The 15,009-nt window shown below is 42.6% G+C and overlaps 1 protein-coding gene and 1 long non-coding RNA gene across 18 annotated transcripts in view; one reads left to right on the top strand and one right to left on the bottom strand.

Annotated features, from left to right (window-relative positions):
- FOXP1 (forkhead box P1) overlaps positions 1-15,009 on the bottom strand; it is a 650,161-nt gene that overhangs the window by 298,512 nt on the left and 336,640 nt on the right. The window contains exon 1 of one of the 16 annotated variants that reach the window (XM_066351744.1): positions 2,914-2,931. The exons of the other annotated variants lie outside the window; for them this stretch is intronic. The gene's annotated coding sequence lies outside the window, so the exon portion shown is untranslated. Of the gene's footprint in view, positions 1-2,913; positions 2,932-15,009 lie in introns of those variants that run through there. 16 annotated transcript variants of the gene reach the window in all.
- The window catches only part of LOC136382463 (uncharacterized), a 44,494-nt gene continuing 32,021 nt past the window's right edge, over positions 2,537-15,009 (top strand). The window contains exons 1-4 of one of the 2 annotated variants that reach the window (XR_010747236.1): positions 2,537-2,711; positions 10,282-10,392; positions 12,003-12,102; positions 12,891-12,972. This is a non-coding gene — a long non-coding RNA (uncharacterized lncRNA). Of the gene's footprint in view, positions 2,712-10,281; positions 10,393-12,002; positions 12,103-12,890; positions 12,973-15,009 lie in introns of those variants that run through there. The other variant, XR_010747237.1, reaches the window with a different exon arrangement.

Below are 15,009 nucleotides of genomic sequence, written 5' to 3'. Positions count from 1 at the left end.
AGACAGGTCTATAGCAGAGGTAAATTACCTAAAAAAGAATGACACGGACTATTCTATTAATGTTAATATATGCTGATCATTTTCTGGTAATAAAGCGTTCTATCAAAACAAGGCTTCACTTACATTTAGACACCTTCCCTGTTACTGACTGTGACAAACCCTCGGAAACCTGTATCCATTGCATCAGTGATAACAATGCAGGGGTGACCTGTCTCCAACAGGAAAAGGACATGTTCAATAACACGCTATTACTAAACCCCCACATTTATTGAAATGACATCTGTGTTCATACCATGCTGAATCAAAGCTGATTTTTCTCCTCATTCCAATCTAAACAGGGAAGAGTAACAGAGCCAGAAAATTTGCCAAATTTATGGGTTAGACCAGAATGCTCCTAATTTGATAACCTGACAACATATTACAAAGCTTCCAACTCAATTTCCCTTTTTCAAATCACAGCTACACAGCAGTTTCAAACAGGACCTGCGTCAGGAAAGTTTCTGCTTTTTCCTCAATTAAAATAAACCAGAAGGTGCGACTGGCTGTTGCTCCGATGTGGACCAGAGCAGGCGTGCACGCATATTTTAGATACGCAAAACCACACACAAACAATAAGCTTGTCTTCAATTCTTTCGTTATGACCATGTAACGTCAGATGAGTTTCTACACAAAAATCAATAATCTTGAGACTCACATGCAAAATGGTACTTTGCCTAAGAATCTCCCCATTTCTTAAAAATGTGCCTGCCATATGTTCTCTGATATCTGTGAGGATAACTTCCACTGTGATATACAGTGAGACAGGTCAAACTATATTTTTCCCCATAAGAAAAAAAAAGACACTTTCAAATATACTTAACAAGCAAATTGAATGTCTTATTAAAATCGTATTATCTAAACAGTGTTCAAAAATTTAAAGAAAGTAGCTTTTCATTTTATTCATCAAGGAATCCATTAAAGCTAAGGCTCTGAAGTAGTATGTAAATTACGTGCCTTTCAAGGTAGAGCTGGGGAAAATCCACTCCATCAACTAATGATGAACCTCATTATGGCAGGGAGGATTCATAATGAGGAAAGAGCCACCGCCAGTCCATGTTCTAACATAAATCCCTGTAAAATCTGAATATCTCCCCGTCTAATTAAAGGCTACTAATTCCAATCACCCCATCCATGGCCCCAAAGTAAAAATAAACCTCTTTAAAAGCACGGTGTACAGTTGTATTTCGAAAGCAGTACTGGATTCTGTTTGGACTCAGAACCTTCCACTCGGATGTGTTTTCCGACAAGCATAATCAGCAGCTTTCTAAGATACAAACTTTGAGGCTGTTAAAGCTCATTTTGGGTAAGTACACTGGATTTCTATTTTTCAAAGGGCTTCTTCACCTTGACTGGGCTACAGTGCATGCACAGAGAGGGGTGTGCAGCCAGGAAGCTGTCAGGAGTGTGCAAGCATGGTGACAATGTGAAACACGATTCTTAGCACTCCGGGTCCGGCTGACTCTGAGATGTTCAGAAAAAGCCAAGCTCTGCGGCATGAACCCGAGACTGCACTTGGACAGCGACGTTTCAAATCTGCTTGGGAACGACATACTTGATTCTGGAACAGACTGCTCACTTTTAATGCGGCTTCAACTAATGAACAAATACAGCCCAGCATCTCACAAGCCAGAGAACTATTCCCTCTTTTAATCACCGACTTTGATTTTTTTAACTGAAAACTACATAACGTGAACACAATGTTGCCAAATATATTTATTATGATTGATAGCCTGTATTATCCCTCATGAAGCCTAATCTGCCCTTGTTTTCAATTAGGAATCGACACCACTCTGTTCCAGTCCCCTTTCCTAGTAGAGATGAATTTCTAGCTTTCTTCTCTGTCTATTGTGTTACCATTCAGCAAGGCACAATTAGTTAAAAACAGCAAACCACTCACTACCTTGGCTTTAACAGAGCACTGGATTACGCAAAATTTGAGAACAAAATTACTGAGAAATAAGTAAAGATGTCCAGGGAATTAAAGCAATTAGACCAAAGGCAGAAGAAAAAGTACATATGCCAGTCATCTAAACACTCACACCTTTACATTAAAATTCAAAAGAAAAGGAAAAAAAAATTCCTAGGTCCTTCATTTAATTTTGATAAACTGAATGTAGAATCCAAAGAGGAAATCCTCTCTGCTGTCTTAAATTCAAGCATCCCTAAATGTCTGAGCCCCAGCTTTGTAATACAATGAACACATCGGTGTGATATCAAGTGTAGAATTTCAGGAGCTAATGAGTCCATTCTACAGTCCATTCTACGAAAGATGCTGTCAGCTTCTTTAAGTTGCATAAAAATAAACTCCACTACATAAAAGCTGCCACAGTGCGTGCTAGCTCATACCTCGGCTCCAAGCAGCCCCCTCCCGCCTCCTTTTAGGTCAGCCACTCATGCAGTAGGAAGACATCCCTCCCAAAATAACTTGGCCCTCCCCCGAAGCACAGAGTTGAGCAACCTACCTTTGTTCTAGAGTTGCAGATAATAACAGGCAAGCCTCAAGACCATGAGGATTTGGAAAAGACCAGGAGAGTTTGAAGAAAAAAAGGAAGAAGGAGAAAAAGAAATATCACAAGTGGAAAAGAAGAATCGGAAGAAACAGCAGTAAAGCCTCCCAATGAAACTGTTGTGGCTGCCACACTACCGGGGTGTCTTCACCAGTGTTTACACCAGTGAGTACACTTCTGCTCCGTCTCATTCACAACTGGTGGCATTTTTTTTTCTGAATCCATGCATGACAATTAAAAGCAATTGCACCTCTCCGTTTGGGAGGGGGGCCGCAAAAGACCTCTGCAATATTTCTTTACAATGTCTCTATCACTGATGAGCATTAGTTTGAGTGACAAAGGTCCCAGGCTAAATCAACATTCTTACCTTAATGTTCCTAGTAAAAGGCTCCAGGAAACATAACTCATGAGACATATATGCAAAGATATGTCTCAAGGAATTAATCCAGAGCCCTCAGATGAAGTGAGGGGGTAAAAAGGAGAATGAAAAGCAGGGCTTATTTCCAAACAAGCGCGGCTCAGCGTGGGCAGCGATGGCACAAAAACAGGTTTGCATACACAGAGCTCAGTGGCACAAGCCAGAGTTCTGCAGGATTTATTTGACACTTATTTTCCGGGAAGCCTTTTGTGGAGTTGTACCGCTTGTTTCTTATTGTCTGAGCAGCAGTTAGGAGCTTTCTCCCGGAGGGGGCCTCTCAACCCCTGGGCTTGGCGCCTCTGACGGGGAGGTAACCATATTAGGATGTGTATGGTAAAGTAAACAATAACATAGTTGCAATGAAATGGAATTTTTCCCCCCCAGCTAATGGTGCTGGGGCCAGTCTTGTCTTTTTTAGCCATTCCCAATAATTTTGTTTCCTGGTTCGTACAGGCCCTCCTCCTCCTTTTTAAAAGTGTTAGCTGTTTCCAAATATCTGACTGTGAATTTGCTGAGAATGTTTGCAATGTAAGAAAAAGCTTTTAACATCCAAATAAAGATTCTGCCAGTTTAATCATGAAAGGGGTGTGAATTTTCAAACCCTTGCAGAGACCCAAGTCTTGCCTGCTCATCGCCCCCACCCCATCTCTTCCTGAAGGTTAAAATTACTTGATCATTTAAAAGTACCTTCAAATAAATCAGATTTTTAAAGAAAGAGACCATTACCTTCATAAAAAATTCCACATTCACATACTGTGTCTGAGGAAAGAGTGTTAACCACTCATGCGCCTGGAAATTTATTACCTGAAATTTCTAGGATGGTTACTTTTACATGATGAAGCTCTGTCCCACCTCATCCAACCCCCTCTTCCCAAAAGAAAAATGGCAACATAAAATACTATTGTCAAGTGATCCGTTAGTAATTAGCTAATAAACAAAAAATATCAAGTATGAGTTCCCAAGATGTTACATATTCAAGAAAAGTTCTGTCGGCTCAAAGACAACAGTAAAAAGTAAGGCTGCTTTCTGTCACTCAGCACAAGCTCCCCACCCCCAAGCAAACAGAAGGGAAACAGGACCCTCCAAGGTCAGGGCTGGCTGGGGAGGACAGCAGGGCAGGGCGGAAGAGGACCACAGACACAGACAGTGGGTCAGAGGGAGCTGGAGAGCGTGGAGCAGTCAGCGAGCCAGACTCGGCCCCAACGCACAGCAAGCTTCCATGTCTTCATCCCTAGGTGAGAGCCCTGGCTGCTCTTGAAAGCAGTTTTCCTGAAAGATCTGCCGAAAGAGGGTATTTAAATAGCAGCCGTCCCTCATTGTGCAAGGGGGGAGGCAAGACCTGAGAGAGCCCCAGATATCAGGCACTGGGTAAAGCATGTGGCCTGAGAGAGAGGGCAAAGCAGGGGAAGAAATGACACATGCAATTAAGAATGAAGCCTGTCGGACTAAGGGAACATGCACGTGGCCCCGTGAAACTTCCAGAGCTCAGAAAAGGAGTGCCTCCCCAGCCAGGAACCCCAGGATGGCCTCTAAGCGGCCTCGGTCCTTATCAGATCCATATCACACAGAAACCTAAAACCCCAGCGACTCATGTTTTATTAAAACATGTTTAGCATTCTTCTTAAAGATAGGTTTTAACCCCAAATACCCATGAAATTCAATCTCCTATGCCACTTATCTGCACTGCTGGGCAAAAACTAAAGTTGAGCTAAACAGAGAGATAGCAAAATCAATAAATCATATGAAAACAAGGAGCAGTTCAAAAGTTCAAAGATATGATGGCCAGTTCAGTGCTTCTTAGCACTCACCCAATAACAGCTCGTCCCCGTCACTCCTCGCAGTATAGACTATTTCATTGCATCATTTTCATTAGCCTGTCTCATGGAAAATTGCTAGCTATTTATGTATACGCTAAAATAAATTAGCCATTTCATCGAGCAGTGTGATTCTTATAAAATACATTAACACAATACTCGATTTTCCAGTTGGAGTAAATAAATAAATCAATAAATTCAATACAGTGCAATTCTTTTATTGTGCTGCTACAGCACTCAGCATAAGTGTTTTTATTGGGTTTATTTGTTTCAGTAAAAATTGAAATGGACCAGTGATCTCAGTGCTAGCATCTTAAAAAAAAAAATTTATCCAATATTTGGAAAAGTATTGTGCAGAACACTCAAACTTATACTTTTATTCAAAAATCATTTTCATTTTGATGATTATTTCCCAACGCAATTCTGATGGGAAATGTCACAAAGGAAAGGGAGAATTCTGCCAGGTGTGAGGCTCCTGAGCTGTCTCGAGCCTGCAGAGCACCTCTTCTCGGGCAGGGAAGAGCCAAGGACCGTGCCACGTGGCCTCCCTGTCACATTGTGTGGGATGCCCCGCCTGTGTCTTGGACAAGGCCACCTCCTCCAGCCTTGGGGGCAGTCCAGGGCCTCAGGCCTGCAGGGAAGAGGTGTGCTAATGCTGCAGGAGGACTGGCGGCCTGCTCGCTGCCCTGGAGGCAGAGTGGGGACACAGCAGGCACAGGTCAGGTCAGTCAGCCACACGCTCCAACTAAAGGGGACCCAGGCCGTGGACACGCACTGCATCTGCCAGCCTGGCATTCACACTCCTCTTCCTCTTCTCACACCTGCCTGCCTGTGCTTTCGGAAAATGCCCCTTTCCCCATCTAGTCCCGGGGGTTCAGAGGAGGTTGATGCCATTCTCCCGGCTCCAGAAGGTGGAACCATAAGCCGGGCCTGACTCATCAGTGTCCTGTTCTCTGCTAGCCAGACAGACTGACTGACTGATGGATGAATGAACATGTCTTCTGGAGGGACTTCTGGAAGGGAGACTTCCTTTTGCTGGTCTTTTGAAAGCTTTAGGAGCATGGACTGGGCTTGCCCCAATGAAGAGAGAGCTAGCCAAAGCCAGGACACACTCACAATGCCCACAGAGAGGGGGACTCCTGCTACTGAGATTTTCAGATCCATGAGCTAATACAATCCTGTTATTTGCTTTGCCAGCAGGCCTTTGGGTTATTTGTAAACAAAAGGTACAATATAGGAACTCAAAACAGATGTGTGGTCCTCTATGTACTTCTTCATATCTCCAACATAGGTTCACTCTTATGGGGCAGCAAAGCCCCATGCTCCCACAGCTAGCACCAGAGTCTGTAAACCTCACGTACCCTATGTAGCCTGGTTATCAGCCACATGCTTTCTGTTGCTGACACTGGGGAGAGTTCGAGGAGCAAGCCAGGACCCACAGTCAGAAAGAACTCAAGATTGTCTCAAAGCCAATGGACCTAAAGATTGAAAACAATTCCAGATGAGGTCTAAAACAGACTAATGCTCTTCTCTAGGCCCTGGTAATGGGGGTTCAGGTCAGGGATGGACCAGCTTGTCAGTCTGGGTGAACAGCCCCTTGGCTCTCACAACATGCCTCATGTCTTCTGACCAAATTCATGGACAAGAGGTGGAGACATGGTCCTTTCATCCTCTGACAGGAGGTGAGCTGGGGATGAGGAGGTGGGGGAGCGGTCCTCAGTCTCTGATCACAAATGACCAGTGAGGAGGCTGGGAGTCCCCAAGAACAGGCCAACACTAACCTGCCAGCCCCAGGACCTTACGAATCCCTTTCTCAGAACTATTAACATTCATACAAAAATTACTACCAGTTTGACCATATATTCTTACCTTCAGCCTACCAAAGTGTCAATCTGCTGGACAAACTGTAAAATTATTTTAGGAGACATAAATATGCTAACCTGGCAGGTGTTGTTACAGCTCAAGTTCAATGCCTAATTCTGACAGAAAGGTTTCAAATCCATAAATCATCCTTCGGCTTTACTCCTATGTTGGCTCTTGAATCATTCTAAAAACCTCCACTCACTGAATATATGACTGATGTGGAAGGCATATTTGTCATAAAATTCTTAAAGTATTTTCCCCATTTCACATATCTGGCACACTGAGACTCAAGTTAAATAATCAAGGTCACAAAATGAGTAACAGGTAGAGCAAGAATTCAGTTCAGATCAGTCAGCGCACAAACTCCAGTCTGCTTTACCTGTCATAGCCTTTCTTCATTTTCACCAGTTCAGTTTTTTATTAAAATATGCCATTAATTCCTAAATCCCTAATTGTCAACACCAACTCTAAGTCTAGAAGAGATAACAGTAAAAACGTACAAACATAGCATCAGAAACCTGACCACATTCTATGGAGAGACAGATTTGCGTTGTGACTAAACAATGGCAGGGTCTGGGGGAAGGAGCCTAGTCATGCTGAACAGAAAGGATCCTCAGTGAAGTGACATTGAAGCTGAGGTGGAAGGGGTCAGTCCTGGCTCCAGCTCAACCAGGGCCCAGGTTTCCTCCATGGGCAGGAGAGAATCACATCAATACACAGCCAGCCTTTCTTGGGCCCAGTAACCACAGTAGCACAAACAGTAACAAAGCGACAATAATAAAAGCTACCAATAAAACTTTATTCTTACTATGCCAGAGACTGCACTAATCAGTTTATATGCACTTTCTCATTTAATCTTTAAATTAACTCTGCATACTATCACTGTGTCCATTTATAAAGGAAAAGACTGAATTTCAGAGAAGTTAAGTGACTAACTTTAAGCTACAAAAGAGCTGAGTGGCAGAGCCCAGATCTGAATCAGCTCTGGTCAGGACACCTGATTCTTAGACGTCACTGGCATCCACCTGCTGCCAAGACAACTGTTAGTATGAGCCCTGGCTGCTCAACTGACGTCCTGGCTACTGATGCTGGCCTGGAGTTGAAGGACAATCTAGCGCACTCCAGAACTCAGTGTGGGAGGTCAGGAGCAGCGAGCGGGGAAGCAGGGAGGAGGGGAAGGGACAGAGTGTCAGCGGGGCTCCCCTAGCAGTCCTGTTGACCCGCTCTTGCCTCTCACAGGGCTATGGACTTGGGACACATCGTTTCTATATTTAACCTCAAATTTTAACCCTACTTTGAACCCATATTATATCCAAAACACCGGGTACTTAACATTTCTGTAGTGGGAATTGCTTTAAAACTCCAGTGAGGAGCTGGGGCCCACAGAGGTCTACGCCCCCTGGAGGGCAGTTTCTCAACTCCAGTGCCACTGATGTTTCAGGCTGGGCACTCTTCCCTGTGGGAGCTGTCCTGTGCATTACAGGATGCTTAGCAGCTTTCCTCGATGCCAACAGCACCAACGCCAACCCAGCTGTGACCACCAGCAATGTCTCCAGATATTGCCAAATGTTCTCTGGTGGGGAAAATCGCTTATAGATTCGTCTAAGGTTCAGTAGAACTTCCTGCGATGATGAAGATGTTCTGTCCGATGCAACAGCCATTAGGCAGCTATTGAGCACTTGAAATATAGTGAGTGCCACAGAGAAAATAAAGTCTTAAATGTATGTAATTTTAGTTCATTTAAATGTAATAGTTATATCTAGTGGACCGTGCAGTTTACCCATGTCACCAAGTCCCCACAGTGACGAGAATCCACTCCTTGGCAGATGGATACTTGGTTCCCAGTTGGAGATCTTATATATTAAATTTTAATTAAAATTTTATTTTCTTCTCAATGACAATAAATTCTCTGATATTTAGTGGTTTTGGTCATGACTCTTTAAAAATTCCATTCTTACTGTGAACCTTTTCATTTTTATATTAAAAAAAGGCATCTAATTTTTATCTAAATTCAAACTATAGTTTTGACTAGAATTGTAGATTTAACTGAATAATTCGGTGAGAGATTTATGTTTCAGGATTAGAACCAAGTACACTCTTTAAGAAGCCAGTTGCAAAATAATTGTTCCCCCTGTCAGAAAACGCACTTGCTACTCTCTTCACAGCACACTTGCCTGGACACAGTCTTTGAGACTTTGATCCTCCTCAAGAAAGCGCTCACTGACTTCCTAATGCAAGTAACTCATACCACTTGGAACAAGTGACATTATGAACGGTCTCCTAAATAGTGGCATTCCTGTACGCTGTTCCTCCCCAGCAAAGTCCAGACAACACCCCTCAGATGGAGCTTTTCCCTGTAATGCCACAGGAGATGAATGTTTCCGTTTTGGAGGAAGATTAGTATTGATATAACAATGTGGCTGGAAACCCAGCCATTCACTCTATCAACACATTACAGCTGTCAGGATGTGTCTTTCACAATAACCAAGAACAGGGGCAGAGATTATTGTTGGGGGGGGGGGGGGGTCATCATACCAACACCACATGCAGGGTGTGAAACATCTAGAATGATGGTCCTGAGCAGGAAGCTGAGCCATCTGCAAAACATTTCTTGGGTGAGAAACAGAGAGCTTGAGATGGGGCACAGCTTGAAGAGGAAAAAAGTAAACAAAGAGTGTTTGAATTACCCATCTCTTCTTGATACCAAGACAGTTCAGCTTTACCTAGAAAGTGGGAATCCAAAAATACACAGTCATTCTAGATGATACTGAAAATAATACCACCATTCAGGACATTACCAGGCACAGTCTAAACTTGGGTTTGGCCTAACCTGAGCGGGTAAAAAATGCTACTCCACAGTGAACAGGACAAGATGACTAGTCAGCAGCGAGGCCCTAATCCTTCCTCCCGCCTTCACACTCTTCAAGCTGGATAAAAGGAAATGGCCTCTTGCCCAGCTTTCTCTGCAGTTAGGGACAGACATTTAACTTAGTTCTAGCCCAAAGATATAAGCGGGAACTGCTTTAAAATATTTTTCCTTGATTAGACAGAAACTACTCAAAAAGGTCTCTTTCTCACTGTCTCTCTCAGTCCCTTCTCCCTGCCTCCCTCGCTTTCCCCTTCCCTCTCCCTCTCTGACTTAGTCCTTCCCCCCACTTTATGTAGGATGTTGATGGCTGGAGCTTTAGCAATCATCTGTGGCCACGGGGGAAAAGCTAAAAGAATCACAGATGTGCCCACCCAGCAGTCAGGCATTATTTGTGTGCTTAACCAGTCCTGGGACCACCTAACTTCGTACTTCTGGGCAAGAAAATTATAAATATCCCTATGTTTTCAGCCACTATTTGTGAGGTTTTGTTATCAATTGGTGAAAACATGCTAATTGATATCTCTCAAATCCCAGGAATGGAAAGAGACAAATTCCTCAAGAAAGTAAACTAATCAAAGTGTGATTAGCCAATTCTCATGTTATCTAAGAAGGGTGACTTGTCGCTAGAGAGTCTGTGATTGAAGAAAGTGATTCTCAGTTTTTGGAGGATCCCTGAAGAAAACAAGCACCGCCTCATATCAAATGCCTTCCAACTCTGGGCAAGGCTTTGCTCAGTTACTCATGCACTCCCCTCGCTCACTCTTCCAACAGCTCTACCTGGGAGGCATGACTATCCTGATGTTTGGGGAGAAGGTACAGAAGCAGAGAGAGTTGAAACAAAGTATCCTAGGCCAACAGCAGCTACAGAAAACCTGGTCACAGGTAGGGAAATGATTACATGCATGCATAATCCCAACTGCAACAGGAGGACAGCCCCACCCAGGTGATGGACATTTCCTGTTCTAAGACTGAAGAGCAGAAACTTAGGCCCAGGGTACACAGGCCACATGCAGTCACATGAGTCACCCTGGAGGGCAAATGCTGCAGCAGGAGCTCAGGCAAGAACTTGGCTCATCCTCAATGATTTTGGATGCTTTCTGACAGGTGACAGCAGCACCCATGCTGAAGTCACCATCATGAGCAGGCACGGTGTCTGTCTCTGTGCCCCGGATGGAATGGAGGAAGGACTGCATTGCATAGCACCAGTTCACCCAGTGCTTTCACACCAGAGGGAAAAGAAAAGGTAAAGACAGGCTTCCAGGCAAGTTGTACAAAGGAAGCCTAGGTTAGAAAAAATAGCTTAGCAATACTGGGAGGTTGGCTAGTGTCACGGACATGAATGGCACATACACTAGTGTGGAAGTGGGGCAAGGCAAGGTGGTAGTTAAGAGCTATCATCCAGTCTGGCTTTATCATTCCAGGCTGTGTGATTCTGAGTAACTAGCTTGACTTCTCTGAGCCTCAGGTTTCCTGTCTGTAATATGGGAATAATACAGATAGCTAGACTTTTGAGTTGTGGTGAGAATTAAATAAAATGATACACATCAAAGTTCTCACCTAGTACACAGTAAGTGCTCAATACTTGTTCATTAGCACCATCTTCATCATCAGAACTGAATGATCATAAATTGCAAAATTACCTTAAAGTGTCAAGCATAGTACTCAGCATGCTAGGTACTCAAGAAATGCGGACACCCTGGCTTTCCCCTCTCCCTTCCTTATACCATTCAAAAATTTAATTCTGATATGATGCACTTACTGCACTTTTTCAAAATATTAATGAATTTACTCACTAAAAAGATACCAAGCTTGATGTTATCGTAGATACAAAGATAAAGGGTCAAGAGACAATACGCTTTAAAAAAGATAGAAAAGGCCCTGGCCGGTTGGCTCAGTGGAAGAGCATCGGCCTGGCATGCAGGAGTCCCGGGTTCGATTCCCGGCCAGGGAACACAGGAGAAGCACCCTTCTGCTTCTCCACCCCTCCCCCTCTCCTTCCTCTCTCTCTCTTCCCCTCCTGCAGCCAAGGCTCCATTGGAGCAAAGTTGGCCCAGGTGCTGAGGATGGCTCTGTGGCCTCTGCCTCAGGCGCTAGAGTGGTTCTGATTGCAACAGAGCAACAGCCCAGATGGGCAGAGCATCGCCCCCTGGTGGGCATGCCGGGTGGATCCCAGTCGGGCGCACACGGGAGTCTGTCTGACTGCCTCCTGTTTCCAACTTCAGAAAAATACAAAAAAAAAAAAAAAAAAAGATAGAAAAGTCTGTATTCACTGAGAACAATTAAAAATATATAACATAAGCTTTATATATTTTCATATACTATGTATAAGGGTACCTGCTGTACATGTCTGGGTACCCCTTCCACTCACCAAATCTCTGAGCTGAGAACAGAGATAATTTTGAATGTTTAAATGTTTATTTATAGGTCAAATTTTCTGCTATAACTATATACCACTTATATAATTTTGAAGAAAATATATTATTTTTCAAAAGATTAAAAAAAGATGAGAAGAGCCTGGCCTGGGGTGGCCCAGTGAATAAGGCGTTGACCTGGAGCGCTGAGGTCACCAGTTCGAGACCTCTGGACTGCCTGGTAAGGCACATGTGAGAAGGAACTGTGAGCTGGTGCTTCCCACTCCTCCCTCCCCGCTGCCTTTCTCTCTTCTCTCTCTAAAATCAATAAATAAAATCTTTAAAAAAAAGATAAGAAAAACCCAATTTCACTTTCTTGAATTGGTTTTGTAATAGTTGATAATTTGTCAACTACATAAATGGCAACAAATCTATAAGAAATAAAAATTCTTCTGAACATTTAACCTAACCTCTATGCCCTTAATAAGTTACTCTTTACTATTTCTCCTCCTCCCTAACTTCCTCTTCTCAGCAGGAATCAATCCCTCCTCCCCCAGTCTCTACCCTATCTTTCTCTTCCCAGTAATATCTCAGGAGGCATCTTTAAATCCCCCGTGAGTATTACCGAAAATCTACATATGAGTTAGGAACACAAAAATAAATCAATTCTTCAGAGTCATGACCACTGGGCTGGCCTCCTTCATAGAGGTTCTGTGAACTGGTGTTTGCTAAAAAGTTTTTCCTTTTTAGTTGGCTGGCCTCAATCAGCCCTGTGAATTCCAGGACTTATGATAAGCAATGACACACTTAACTGTTACATATTAATGTTCATGATAATGCAATCTTTCATTTGAGTGATTTAAAAGTCCCTCTAGTCTGACTTACAGTTAGACACTCACTGAATGCTTCATCAATCATAACCATTTTTATTCTTAATCTTGTGCAAAAATACTATAGAAGGTGAATTTCAACTACACACTGAAGACGGCTTTCTTGTTAGCCCTGAAAATTTTCTCTCTTGTCATTCAGACATTGGATTCCCAGTTTCTGCCTAAACGATCTTCACCTGCTTCTTCCGCTACAGGAGACATATCTCCAAAGGAAAGGAAAACCACTTTCACATGTCCTCTATAAGGGCAATCTTCTGTGTCCTACAGAAAAAAGAAGGCATTTCTCCACTGTGAACTAGACAAAATGTCCCCCATGTCAACATCTGAAACACTGTGAGCAAGAGCCTGAGAAGGTCACAGCAGCTTGGATGGGATTTAAAAAGAGGATTTAGAATTTACAACAAGACCCAGTGAGCCCACTGGGGTTCAGCAGGAAGTCAGTGGTCACACCTTCTCCTAATAGATGCACTTGAAAGAAACTACACCCTCTCCATTCCTGTAAGGGCTGTCACAGTTTCATGTCCAAAATCTTCTCTCAATTAATCTTGGACCCACAGATCATGAGGCAAATCAAAGTGGAGACCGAAATCAAACCAGGCACTGTCTAACTTGGCTTGTGGATCCTACAATTATACAATCATCTTTTAAATTAGACACACAAGACAGTGTCTTAGGTAATTACATACTGGCCCCCTGCCATCTTGCACCGTCTTCATGTACAGCACACAAATACACAAAACCATAAACATATAAAATCTGCCCCCAAAATGCTTTGCTTACTTATGGCAGGAGAGAATTGGTCTTTTTAAAATTGTGTTTTATTTTGTTTAGTTTTTACAAAATCTAAATATATATCAAATATTTAAACTTTGATTTTATAACCTTTCTTCACTTTTATCCTCTTGAATTCGCCATCTTAACTATCTCTTTTTAGGCTAATAAATTTACCTTTTTATTCCTAGGTCATTTATAGGTTGATCTCTTGAGGCAATGAAACATTGAATTATTGGAATTCAGTGTAGAGATGCTTTCAGGGTAACGTTCCTGTTTATTAGCAGAAGAAATGCATTCAACTAATTTGACTTGTAAGTCTGATAAAATCTCTCTGGAAAAAACTGATTCTTTTATGATGAATAATCCTTTGAGGTGAAAAATGAGAAATTTACACACTAGGTTTTATTATATATTAATTCTAACAGGGTCTGAAACGACACTCGAGTAAGCCATGTTTTAGATGTTAGAAAATAGCAAACTTTCTCGCAAACTGCATGCAAGAAGTAATTAAAGTAAATGAACATGAAATTAAACAGCACCCCCATAAAGTAGGATATAAAAGTAAATATTATTACAGGGGAAAAAAGATTGTCTTCCTGCTCTATATTAATCTCATGGATTGTGCATTTATTTACTCTATTTCTTTTTATTTGATGATGGGTTTTTGGAACTCAGATTTTATTAGGACTTGCTGCAGGAAGGACTTTAATAGTAAGCTATCTATAGGTCTGTGTATGTTATTACCTCTTTCCTAGTGACTTAAATTACTAGATGAAGCCATACAAGGTGAGGGTAGGCTCATCAAACTTGGGCTGCAGAGCTGGAAGTTTTCCTAGGACCACCAATGCCAGAGTCAAGATGCTGGTCAGAAAGGAGGTCGAAATCTATGAAAGGTGGGACTTTATTTATAGAACAAAACTCTGTACCTCTTTTCAATAAACTCTACTATTCTTGTAGAATTTTGGAACAGCTGATATTTGTGGGTTTGGGGACTATCCAGAATCCATTCTCACTTCAACTGCCTTTGGAGAATTACTTGCTACCCCTAAGCATGGTGGGACTCCGCAGTCAAGGTCCCCTGCCCATTCACAGCCATGGGGTAGATGCATGACATACACTTAGGCTATCGGATTTATCTAAGCAGACTGATGTGAGGTCAAAATATTTGGGAGCAGTGATTTCAGCAGTGACAGTGTTGAGCTGGTCACAACATTTGATCTGCCAATATACTGGAAATGTCCTGCTTCCTAGCCTTTCCCAAACTTCTATGATATCTATCTGTAAGCTACTTGCAGTTCCTCTAATAAATCTTTCTCCTTTAAGGCCAGAGGTGGCTTGCAACAACAACAAACTCAAGCATATGATGGGGACATCGTTGCTTGACCTTGGTTCACAGGAGGAAGTTGAGTTGATTGAACCATGCTCAGTATAATTCACAATATATGATACATGGTCCTGTGTTATATATGGTTGTTCCTAAATTC

Source organism: Saccopteryx leptura, chromosome 10 (assembly GCF_036850995.1).
Source record: "Saccopteryx leptura isolate mSacLep1 chromosome 10, mSacLep1_pri_phased_curated, whole genome shotgun sequence".
NCBI classification, from domain to species: Eukaryota; Metazoa; Chordata; class Mammalia; order Chiroptera; family Emballonuridae; genus Saccopteryx; species Saccopteryx leptura.
Note: the sequence above shows the minus strand (reverse complement) of the source record. Positions and strands in the feature narration are given on the sequence as shown.